The following is an 11,570-nucleotide window of genomic DNA, read 5'->3' on the forward strand; positions in this document are numbered from 1 at the left end:
GCTCTCTCAAGTAAAAGTTTTTTTTGTTTTAAATAAAGGGTAATAAATGAAAAAAAGAGACACACACACACAAATGTCACAGGACTGTCCTGCTACAATACTGTATATGGTTAGATTTCTAAATTTCTGTGTAAAAATATGTGTTTATTCCTATTTTTTAAATTATTTTTTCTTCATATTCTGTAGGGACTTAAAGTTTAACATATCAATACTTAATGGAAAATACTTGTTCTATGTTATGCCTAAGATGTTTGATATTTAGACAGATAGTTAGGATAAACCAAAATGCATATGTTGCAGGGTAATAATAAGCTTATCCTCTGGAAGGTTAACAACCTAAGTTTGCAGATCAAAAATTGGAGAAAAGGAAGGGCTGCAAGGTCAGCCAACATTTTGGCCCTAGCCTTTCAAGGTCAGTGAAGACTCAGGACATAGGAGAACCTGTACTATAACATCATGTAACTCAGTTGTGTCCCAAATTTTCTGATCAAGGAGATTATGGGACCACAGAGGAATGTGATCAATGATGTAGAGTGTGCCTAAGGAGAGTCACATAGAGAGACAACATTCTCTCAGTCTTTCACAGAGAGCAAATTGGCCAAGCAATGGCCATGACTCATCCACATGGCTGACACTGACAAGGGATGTGCGAACTGCAGTACAGGGTTACAGGATAAATCCTGAGAGTACTTGACTGACCTTATCAGATACAAATGTTACATTTCTTGTTATATAGGTCTTGTTTTATCTTGGTCTTAACCATCTAGCAGAAAAGTATAAAAACGAGGTATAAAAAGTAAAGCCATGTTAATATGCTGAGCTGTGAAAGGCTCAAGTCAACAACATCTGCGGATAACCCACTACTAGTGTGGACTGCTGGACTGTGTTGGATTGTTTTGCCGAATTCACCCACTTATAGTATTTAGATGCCAATGGAATACCCATCTCTGACAGGACTAAACAAAAAAAGGGAATACAAAGGAAGGACTATTTTGTATTTGTATATACAGAATAGTTAGGATAGATATACAGCTACTTTCACTTTAATTCAATGAGAAGAAAGACTTGTACTAATAGTGTTTTTGGACAGGATATCCTGCCTGCTTCTTGTACTATGGATAACCACTAAGAAGATGACAATGTACTATGTATTAATTATTGAAACTGTCCTGTTAATCAGCTTTGAAATTGTCTCATTGATATTTGTTTCTCAATAAAATAAATTCTGATTTGAACAACAACAACAAAAAAGCAAGTGCTTAGTCCTCTAAGTAATCTTGCTGGACCTCTATCTCTTGTTATTATTCTCCCATAAACCCTTGAAGGTCTATTAAATTTATCATATCTTTTTCTCTTTTTCAGATGAGATAATTTCTGTTATTCTGTATTAAAGTTCATCATCTCTTTTCATCTTTAATCTGCTCAGAAACAGATTCTATAAATTTTTACTTTAGATACATAGTTTTTAGTTGTGGAGTTTCCATCTAGTACTTTGAAATAGTTTCTAGTTCCTTGATGAAATTTTTTTGACATTTTTTTCCAATTCATTATCAATAAAGTTTTTGGGGGGATATTTACAATACCTGCTTTAAAATTCTTATCTGAGAACATCTGAATCATCTCGCAATCTGCCTGTATCCACTGATGGCCCATTTTCCTAAGAATGTAATGTATCACACTGTGTAATGTAACAGATTACATTATGGAGTTTACAAATCATTTCTTAGAAACTCTGGGATTCTCTTCTAGTCTGTAGTTAAAACTTTGAGTTTAGCTGTCAATGAACTCATTCTCCGAACTGTTTGCCTGCAGCGGGTTACAGCTGGGTACTCATCTAGTGCTTTTAGCCCTCAGGGATCACTTAGAGTCTGCCATACTCAGGAGCACTGCAGGATTCAGCCTGAAATTTGCTCCCTTCTTTCTAAAATTTCCACTCCTTTTCAGCTGCTGTTGTCCCCTCAACTCTGTCTTTTGACTACCCCCCTCAGAAGGGCGCTTTTCAGTCACAGGCTAGGGCCAAGCGCCAAGGCCTGTCCTCAGAGGGGACACCCCCACTCCCAGGGCCCCCTTTGGGTAGGATTCCCTGTATTCAGGCTCTGCGCACCATGATAGTCCTCTAGTATCCTCAGACAGTATATATATATATATATATATATATATATATATATATATATAACTCAATGTATAAAGTTGCTGTCTGTAGGAGGGCTGATCCCATAAGATAGCCTCAAATATTACCAGAAAAGGAATCTTATTCTGATATTATTATCGTTAGAGCTTAAAAATTTCTTAAATAAGAAATTATTTGCATCTATAACAGTGTAGCACAGGGACACAGTAGATTCTATAAGTTCAGCTTATTTCTTTCGCAAGTTCTGCGTTAGTCTTTCGTGACTAGCTGATCCTACACATCTAGGAAATGTGGCTGTGCCCAGGTTTAGGGTTAACTGACTGAAACATTTGTGCATATTCATGTCAGGTCTTCTACATTAAAGGATGATACAAGGTACTTGAAATTACTTTTTAAAGTAATGTAAAATTATGAAAGGGGTAAGATTGTTTTATAGAATACATGTACATAAGGGCTGGCCAAAGAGTTCAGCGGACTGAAGTGTCTACTTAGACAGGCGCAGGGACTGGGGTTCAATTTCCTGTGTGCCGTGCCGTCCGTGCATCCGGGGCTTGGTGTGGTGGCGCGCACCTGTAACCCCAGCGCTTGGGAGGCTGAAAACAAGAGGATCAATATGAGTCCAATCTGTGCAGTGAGACCCTGTGGTCCTTGAACTAAATACATTTTAAAGTATAATATATGTACATGTATAAATTATGGATAAAATATATAAGTAATAGTGACATAGAATGATTTCATAAATATACATATTGTTTATTTATATCTGCATAACTGTGGTGCCCAAAGTCATATGTAGCTATTTAAATTTAGAAGTTCTGCCCTATAGTTACACCATCCACACTCTGAGTTCTCAATAACCACCTACCACAGCAGAAGGCCACCACCGGGCAGAGCATAAGGGACATCCAAGGGTGCAGAAAACTTTCTAGGGAGCACTGCTTCAGGGACAGGGAAAGCTGACAAGTTTGTTTTATTGGGAATGATGTTGTCCTGGTGGGCATGGGCAATCCACTGCCGTGCTAGAGCTACACCGGACAGGTGCTGATACTTGCTCTCTTTTTGTCGATTGGTTCTCTCTTTATTCATATGCTATCCCATGCGGGTTATGTGTGTCCAGCACTTTGGCTTGCCTCGTCCACGCTGAGTGGAAGAAAAGTGTTTTGAGTCTCATATAAAGTATAGAATATAGTTGATGTGTACAAGCCACAAAACTCTTATTTTTGAAGTTTGAACCTTTTAAATTACTTTCAAAATAACTCAAGCCAATGTTGTAAAATAAAATAATCTTACAGGGTTGGTTAATAACAATAGAATCCTGTCTTTGTGGGCACACAGTCATGTGTATTAGGTGAAATGTTACTACTGGTCATTGCTGAGTTGGACTTATCAAGCCCTACAAGCGTGTATTAAAGTCTCAGTAATCCAGTTTTTTTCTTATTTTCCTTTTTTATTCTTGGGATTGCACTGGGTTACATCCTTACTCCTCTGTATTAATTTACTATTAAAATTCTGAGAGGGTCTCACTGCTGTACGTCACTAAGCTGCCCACCCTCTGCCTTAGCCTCTCAGAGCACTGGGATTACAGCATGGGCCACTGCACAGGTTTGTACGTAAGATCTGACCTGCCTGTGTGTATGGCACAGGGGGGAAGTGGGCACTGCCCAGTCCTCCTCCTGCGGGACCCATCGCGACCTCAGTCTGTGCTCAAGCACCGTGCGATGGAGTATTGAAAAATATTACTAAGGATCACAAAATAAGAAGAAAAGTTTGTGATCTTGTGGGACCACCTTATGAACTGACCAGGGCCACATGTGGTTCATGAGTTACAGATTGGACACACGTGTTACAGATCACAGCTTTGTTTTTGTCTAGTAATGCTGTGGTTTTTAAGATAGTGATTTACTTGACGGCTGATGAGATAGCTCAGCGGACTAAGTGCCTGCTTTGGCAAGTGCAGGGACCAGGGTTTGATGCCTGGTCCTGCATGCCACACTGGCCCTGCCCCAGGGAGCTCCACCAGCCCTGCCCCAGCCACCAAGACCTGGCATGGTGGTGCACACCTTTAATCCCAGCTCTGGGGAGGCTGAAACAAGAGGATCACTATGAGTTTGAGCTGCGTAGTGAGACCCTGCACAAAATACAAATGGTTATGTTCTAGGACAGAGACGGTGAACCTTTAGAGCTTGCAGTGATAGCAAACAGCTGTCCGTGGCTTGGGTTCCCCAGGCTCGCCGCCAGTGTCAAGGCTGCGCCAGGGAGATATTGGCAACACTCCATTCAATCGATGTAACAACTTTATGTCACAGCTGCTATTCATATCTCCGTTGTACAGATAAGAAAGCTAAGAGAGAACGCCACATAACTTGTTTGCAGTCATACAGTGAATGAGGAGTAAAGCCAGGATCCAATTGTGGAAGAGTAGGTGAAATAGTATATTTGTTTCAATGTATTTGGTACAGAGTGTTCAGGGTCTCACTACTAGATCAGACTCAAAGTGATCCTCCTGTTTTCGGCCTCCCAAGTGCTGGGATTACAGGCGCGCACCACCACATCCAGTCTCAATTGCTGTCTCAGCACGCCCAGGGGGCGGGGCCTGCACGGCACTCCAGCGATCGAACCCTGGCCACTGCCCTCTGCCTGAGCAGGTGCGTTAGTCTTCTAAGTTATCTGGCCAGCCCTGAGTAGGTGAAATAGTAGAAAAATATGAATTTTAAATATTTTTGTGGGATACTTTCCAAGTGCTAACACTTGAAAAAGGCATTGTCTTATTTCCATGCATAAGAATGTAGCACAAAACTAGTTCCACAGAAATTAATCACATCTTTTTAGATTTATATCCAGAGCTTTATTTATGTATCAAGCCTTCATCACATAAATTCCTGATTTAGGAGTGTTTGTGGAAAAACATACTCTTGCCCCCTTTCACCTCTTGCAGGTTCCAAACTTCCGTTCACATCCAGCTTCTAAAATGTGGAGCGCATTCTCGGCTCTGACCCTTGTTCCTTTCCAGGCCTGCGGGTCCCCTTCATGCCCTCCCTCTCCTCTTTTCATACTTTTGCTTTTCTTGGTGAGGATGTCATAGCATAAGCATACATTTAGGGTTCTTTATTCTACATGGAAGAATTCCTTGGACAAAGACGTTTTCTTCCGCTCAGAACTCCTCCTGCTTTCCTCGCACGCACTTCTTTCCCTTACGTGCTCTCCAGCACCACTGCACCTTCTTTTATTCCTTTCTGTTCAACGAAAATTGTTTCGATGATCTGTGAATTTTCCAATTTAATGCTGGAGTCGACTTCTAAGGGAGTGACTTGTCTGGAGACGGTGTGGTCGTAGCTGTGTTTGCCTTCACGCAACCCTAAAAGGTTCACTGGCTCTGGCTTAGAATGCCACCAAGGCCACAGTAAGCGGAAGTCAAGTAGTCACTGTCTTTGAAACCACAGCAATAGTACACAAAAACAGAGCTGTGACCTGCAAGGTGTGTGTCCAATGTGTAACCCGTGAACCACAGGTGGCCCTGGTCAGCTAGGGACAGAGGGCAAAACCACATTCCTGCTGCGTTTAACGCTTCAAGCGCTGCATCTCCTCTTGCCACCATAAAATGTGCCCAGAATAGGCTTCCGCAGCCCTCTCAGGACGCAGGAGAGCGAACTGACTAGCTAGACCTCCCTCAGCGCTGGGTGAGCTGTCGCACAAGAATGGCATCCATACGACAAGCATCGTCCAACAGGGCAACAAGCATGGTCTCATTGCTGTGACACATTTTTCTTGGATGTGGATGGAGGAGAGAAATTTACCAACCTTGGGCCGGCAAGATAGTTCAGTGGACTAAGCGTCTGCTTAGGCAAGTTCAGGGACTGGGACTCAATCCCCCAAGCCCCGCGTGCCGCGCCAGCCCCGCCCCGGTGCGCGCTGCGGCAGCCACAGAGTCCGCGCCTGGTGGCGCACTCCTGTAATCCCAGCCCTGGGAAGGCTGAAAGAAGAGGATCACTACGAGTTCGAGCTGCATAATGAGACCCTGCACAAAATACAAAGAAAGAATTTACTTATTTAATTTTGTATTTTAGGGAAGGGTCTACAGGGTGTTCAGGATCTCACTACTAGCTCGGACTCGTGCTGATCCTCCTGTTCACAGCCTCGCAAGGGCTGGGATTACAGACGCGCACGCCACCACACCCAGTCTCAATCACCATCTAGGCACGCCCCGGGGACGGGGCCGGCACGGCAGGCCCGGGGATTGAAGCCACAGCCCCTGCGCCTGCTTGCAGGAGCTTTAATCCGCTGAGCTATTTGTCTGGCCCAAAGAAAGAAATTTAACCACCTAGAAATACACTAATAAAGAGTGTTGGATACAATGTCTTAAAAGCCTAAAAAGATCTAATGATAGAAATACAAGGAGAAAAAAAAAAATCATTCGATGCCCTGGGCCTCAACTAAATGGCGCATATCTGATCTGTCCTTATTGTCATGCCCACTGCTTGCGGCACAGCTGGCGTCTAGAAGGACAGTCTTCTAGGGGACCTTAATGTTGAAATCGCCAAGGGCCGTGGGATCGAGAGACAAGGGCTGCAGAGCCTTCGTACTTCTGTCACGAACCAAAAATATAATTTAGGAAACATAGAAATCTCCTTGGATACTCAGCTGCGAGGCTCTCTCTGAAAGACTTTTCCAGCCTTACTTTGGAGAGCAGCCGCAGGCTTTCCCGCACGTGGGGGCAGCAGCAGCAGCAGGGACTCATTTCCGCAGCCCTCGCCCACGCTGCTCTTCAAAAGCAGTGGGAGAATATTTTTGTAAAAGGTTGGGATTCCCTGGGTTTCCTAAAACTTGAAATTAGTTTCTTAAATTAAGGTGTCACATTTTTCTCCTGCTGGGCGGAGGATCTGTGGTTCTGTAAACTCACTCTTTTAATTGAAAGGAATTTTAAAAATTATTGAATGTGCATATTAATAGATACAACTCCAGTAAATTTATGTGAGGCTCACAGTAGACCCTTTTATTGCCTATTGAAAGATTCCAGAGGAAAGAGTGACCTTAGAAAGAAAATTTAAGGTAATCATCCTCTCTCAAAGTGAAGTTGTAAATCAAAGTAGAATGTATTTTTCAAGTTTGTTAATGAATTTTTGTTATTTATGTGATAAAGAAGAAAAGTAATAAGAAAATAGTACTTTGCCTAGCCCACTCTCCTGCAAAACAAGGAAACCAGTCACTGATGGGAAAGCCACAGGTCTGGTCTCCGGGACACCTCTTCTCCTCATGGACACCCTTCACCATTGTCAGCACCATCCAGGCCAGCGCTGCTCGACGCTGTGACTGTGGGGATGTGCCATGCTGCCGCCGCCGCCGCCACCGAGCAAGTAGCCACTACGCACGCTTCATGTGGCGCTTGACTATCGTCTACGGTGGAGCTAGTGTGATGGAATGCATTGACTATTACTCTCTTTAATTTTGATTAATTAAGGTTTGTCCAGCCAGCTATGGCTAGTGCTTTCCATATTGGACAATTCAGACCTAGACTACATCCAAGACAAAAATCAGCATAGGTAGCTAAAGGTATCCGATCTATAGGTATACACTACCGTTGGTGATTACATAAACTACCACTTACGATTACCCAAACTACCTTTACAAACGCATAGTTCCTCAGGCATTTATTTTATTAATAAATGATTAGACGTGTGTGTAAAATGGAAATCCATATTTATCAAAAATAAACTAGAAATTTGCTAAAACATTATTAGTTAAAGGAAAAATTAGAAAGAATGGAGTAAAATACTGAAAGAATTTCAATAATCTATATCATAAGACAGAGTTCTGGTATTTCAGAATAGCTCAGGTGCATGCTAAGACACAGGAGGTCCTTCCTCTACAACAGTAACCAGCAAGGGGTAGGAGTCAGTAGGAATAAGTAGGGTAGTAACTCCCCGCTGTGAGACCTGACCCTACATGGGTACTGCGAGATGTATTGCAAGATTGAGCTTGATTTTAATGAGATGTCAAGCTGGAAAAAAAATACAATCAAGAAAGAGTATATACAGCAGATGTAAATGGTAAACATGAGCAGACAGAGAAGTAGGTGGGCAGCAGGTCCTTTGGGACTTTTATTAGGACCCTCTAAATCAATAGTAGAGAACAAGCCATATGGGGGGATAGGTCAGGGAAGAACTTCATGGGTTCCATATCAGTCTAGGTTTGGGGATGGGACACGGGTGGGGAGGAGAAAACCAGGGCAGGAATCCAGTGACAGACACCTGGTGAGTGGTAGGGATGGTTAGAATTGGAACATGTGTACTGTAGGTAGCAACGCGCAGGAGAGCCATGGTGATGAATCGAAGCCATTGGTCAGGATTCACATGGTGTTCCCTGGTTGGCTAAAAATCTGATCTACATTTAGAAGAATTTTCAGTTATGTGATATCTGGGGATACAGGGTCAGATGTGTAAGGATGACACAAGAGGGAGGGGGCGGTGCCTCCTCAAAAGGAATATTGTCATTCTTGTTTGGCGCCCAAGTGAAATTTCAAGATAACACAAAAACACGGCTTTAGGATAAGACAAGGCTAGTTCTCAAGCTCTTGCCTTTTGCTTCAGGCTAGTTTTTCTCACTGCTTTCCCCTGACACTTAATCCTGAAGGAAGTAAGAAGTTGATAACAGTGATAGAAAATGATTCTAAAGCAGTGCTAACCTTCACAAGAAAGGCTGTATATATGTCAGGAAGAAAAATAAGAAGACCCTTATGTACCAAAAGGAAAAGTGATAGAACATAACGGTAACAGCTTAGTATTCACTGCTCACATCAAAAGCCAAGTATCTGGGCAGCAGAGATAGCTCAGTGGTCTAAGCACTGGCCTAGACAAGCGCAAAGACCGGGGTTCAATCCTCAGTACCATATGCCACCCCAACCCCACCCCTAGATGCGGAGCCAGCCACCCGAGACCTGGCGTGGTGGTACACACTTGGGGACTGAGCTGGGGAGGCCGAAAGCAGGGGAATCTCTACAAGTCCTAACTGCCTAGTGATAATCTGTACCAAATAATAAAATTTAAAAAAAATCTGTGCATTTGCATCATCTTGAATAAGTCACTTGGCCTTGGCCTTCCTCAGTTTTTTCTTTCATGAAGTGGATACTAAAATGAGTACTAGGTTGGGAAGATAGCTCAATTGCATTGGTGCCTGTCTGGCAAGCACAAGGTCCTGAGTTTGATCCCTTGTACCACGTACAAAAAAGGAAATAAAATAAATGACTACTTAATCTGTAATGTTTGTAGAAGGGTTAAATGAGCAAATGTACACTAGGCATTTTAAAAAGTGCCTCATATGCAAATATAAGTTAGTATTATTAAGATAACAGGTATTTGAATTCATAGGTAGGAAATCTTTAATCATAATTGTTGGTTCTGGTAGAGACAGGATTATTTTCCTAATCGTAAGGCAGAGAGTCAGAGAAAAATAAAGGCTGGGCCTTAAGGAATGGCCGTCATTTTGAAGAATAGGCCAGACTATAAATAGAACTCATGCTACTCCCAGGAGGCCAGCGACATTGTTCCAGGACCTATTTTGACTTGTTTGGCCTGCACTATGATATGCATATTTTGGTGGTGAGGACGGGGAAATGGTGGTGACGCCTCAGAAGCAGCAGGCTAGATTCCTAATTGCCAGGCCATCCAGGTTGAAAAAAGTAACTGGCATGAAAAAAACAACTGCGTACTTAATTTCTTTATTGCCAACTATCTATAAGTATTCACCAGATGAATAAATTAAAAGGCTTTTTGAAAATAGTTGAATGTCTTGGGGCAGTGGCGTCCTGCCTTGCTCTCAATGTTGTGCCAGATGATCTTGTTGGACCTTCAGCTCTGAGAGGATGTGAGTTTATGGACAAGCAACGCTTGGTATTCTCTCTGAACCAGCTAAGGAATGAATCAGACCTTCCTAGCGCTCCGAGTTAGCTGGAAGAACAGTAGTAATGGAGTGCTGCCTTGGGAGGCATTTCTTCCTCCTTAGCACAGGCTTTTAACTCTTTCTCCACCGCTACCTGTCAGGAGTTAGCCACAGCGCTCATGCTTTTAGGTGAAATCTGGAGGACCACTGCTCGACCTGGTTTCTTCTGGAGAAAGAAACCACATGTGGAGTGAGCCACATAACCCTGAGCTTGCTGCGTCACGAGGCTGAAGCAGGAAGTCATGGGCAGCAAAGGAGGAAGGTAGGAGAGTGTTTGTCAGAAAGAAAAAGAAAATAGCCTAGAAGTGGAGCACCAGAGTGCTTCTTAAATCTGGCTTTGTAAACTAGAGCTTAAGGAAAATCATTTATTCAGCTGGCAAAGATCAAAGGAAATGGATTAAAAGGAAATTGGTCGGACAAAGGAGCAGAGGAACCTTCGCAGCTGCTTTCCGAAGATCCGATGTTCTGGAGATTGCCAAAATGTTTTGGAGTTTTTAACTGAACCTAAGAAAAGTCCAAAATAGATTGGAGACTGTAAAAACAGAAGCGGCGGTGCGAGGGATCCAGTGCCAATGCATCAACCAAAAAGACAGCCAGAGTTAGTGGAAGGAAATCTTCCTGTTTTTGTGTTTCCCACGGAGCTCATATTTTATGCAGATGATCAGTCAACACATAAGCAAGTGTTGACTCTGTATAATCCCTATGAATTTGCCTTGAAGTTCAAAGTTTTGTGTACTACTCCAAATAAGCATGTTGTCGTTGGCGCTGCAGGTGCGGTAAAGCCTCAGTGTTGTGTGGATATTGTGATTCATCATAGAGATGTTCGGTCCTGTCACTGTGGTATAATTGACAAATTCCGTCTCCAAGTTTCCGAGCAAAGCCAGAGGAAGGCTTTAGGAAGGAGAGGTTGTTGCCACGCTTCTCCCGTCTGCAAAAGAACAGCAGAAGGAAGAAGAGGAAAAAAGAATACAGGAACATTTAGCTGAAAGTTTATTTTCTGAGCAGTCATTTCAACCAGAAAGCAAAACTGTCCTGTCAGGCCTAGTTTACTAACAGTGTTCCTGGGAGTGGTGTGCATTGCAGCCCTGATGCTGCCTACGCTGGGGACATGGAATCGCTAGTGCGCTCTACCTCCACTTAAGTGTGAATCAAAAATTAGTGCTGCTTATATCTTAGGTCTTATCACAATGGCTATGCTAAGAACATGAGCACAGATTTCCACTGACTTCTGAAGTAAATTTATCTTATATATGAATGTGGACTGCCTTTCTCTACTTCACTCCATTAACATGCTACAAACTATTGAATGATTTCAAATAATTGTAAATGTATAATATATATTTTAAATTACCCTATAATTTTATTTGAAGGACTCTAGCACATTGTTACAGACAGCAAGGATGCTTCTGAGTGACAGGAAACTATTTGATGAAATTCTTTTTATATCTATACATATGGTACAAAAGACTTTAATTGAAATATTTGTTATTTTCTCATCTTTTTTTTT

General features: G+C 42.5%; 1 pseudogene; it reads left to right on the forward strand.

Moving 5' to 3' along the window:
- Positions 1-10,503: 10,503 nt before the first annotated feature.
- On the forward strand, positions 10,504-11,329 carry LOC101564568 (annotated as a pseudogene).
- The last annotated feature ends 241 nt before the right edge of the window (positions 11,330-11,570 follow it).

Source organism: Octodon degus, unplaced genomic scaffold (genome assembly GCF_000260255.1).
Source record: "Octodon degus isolate 3935 unplaced genomic scaffold, OctDeg1.0 scaffold00213, whole genome shotgun sequence".
NCBI classification, from domain to species: domain Eukaryota; kingdom Metazoa; phylum Chordata; class Mammalia; order Rodentia; family Octodontidae; genus Octodon; species Octodon degus.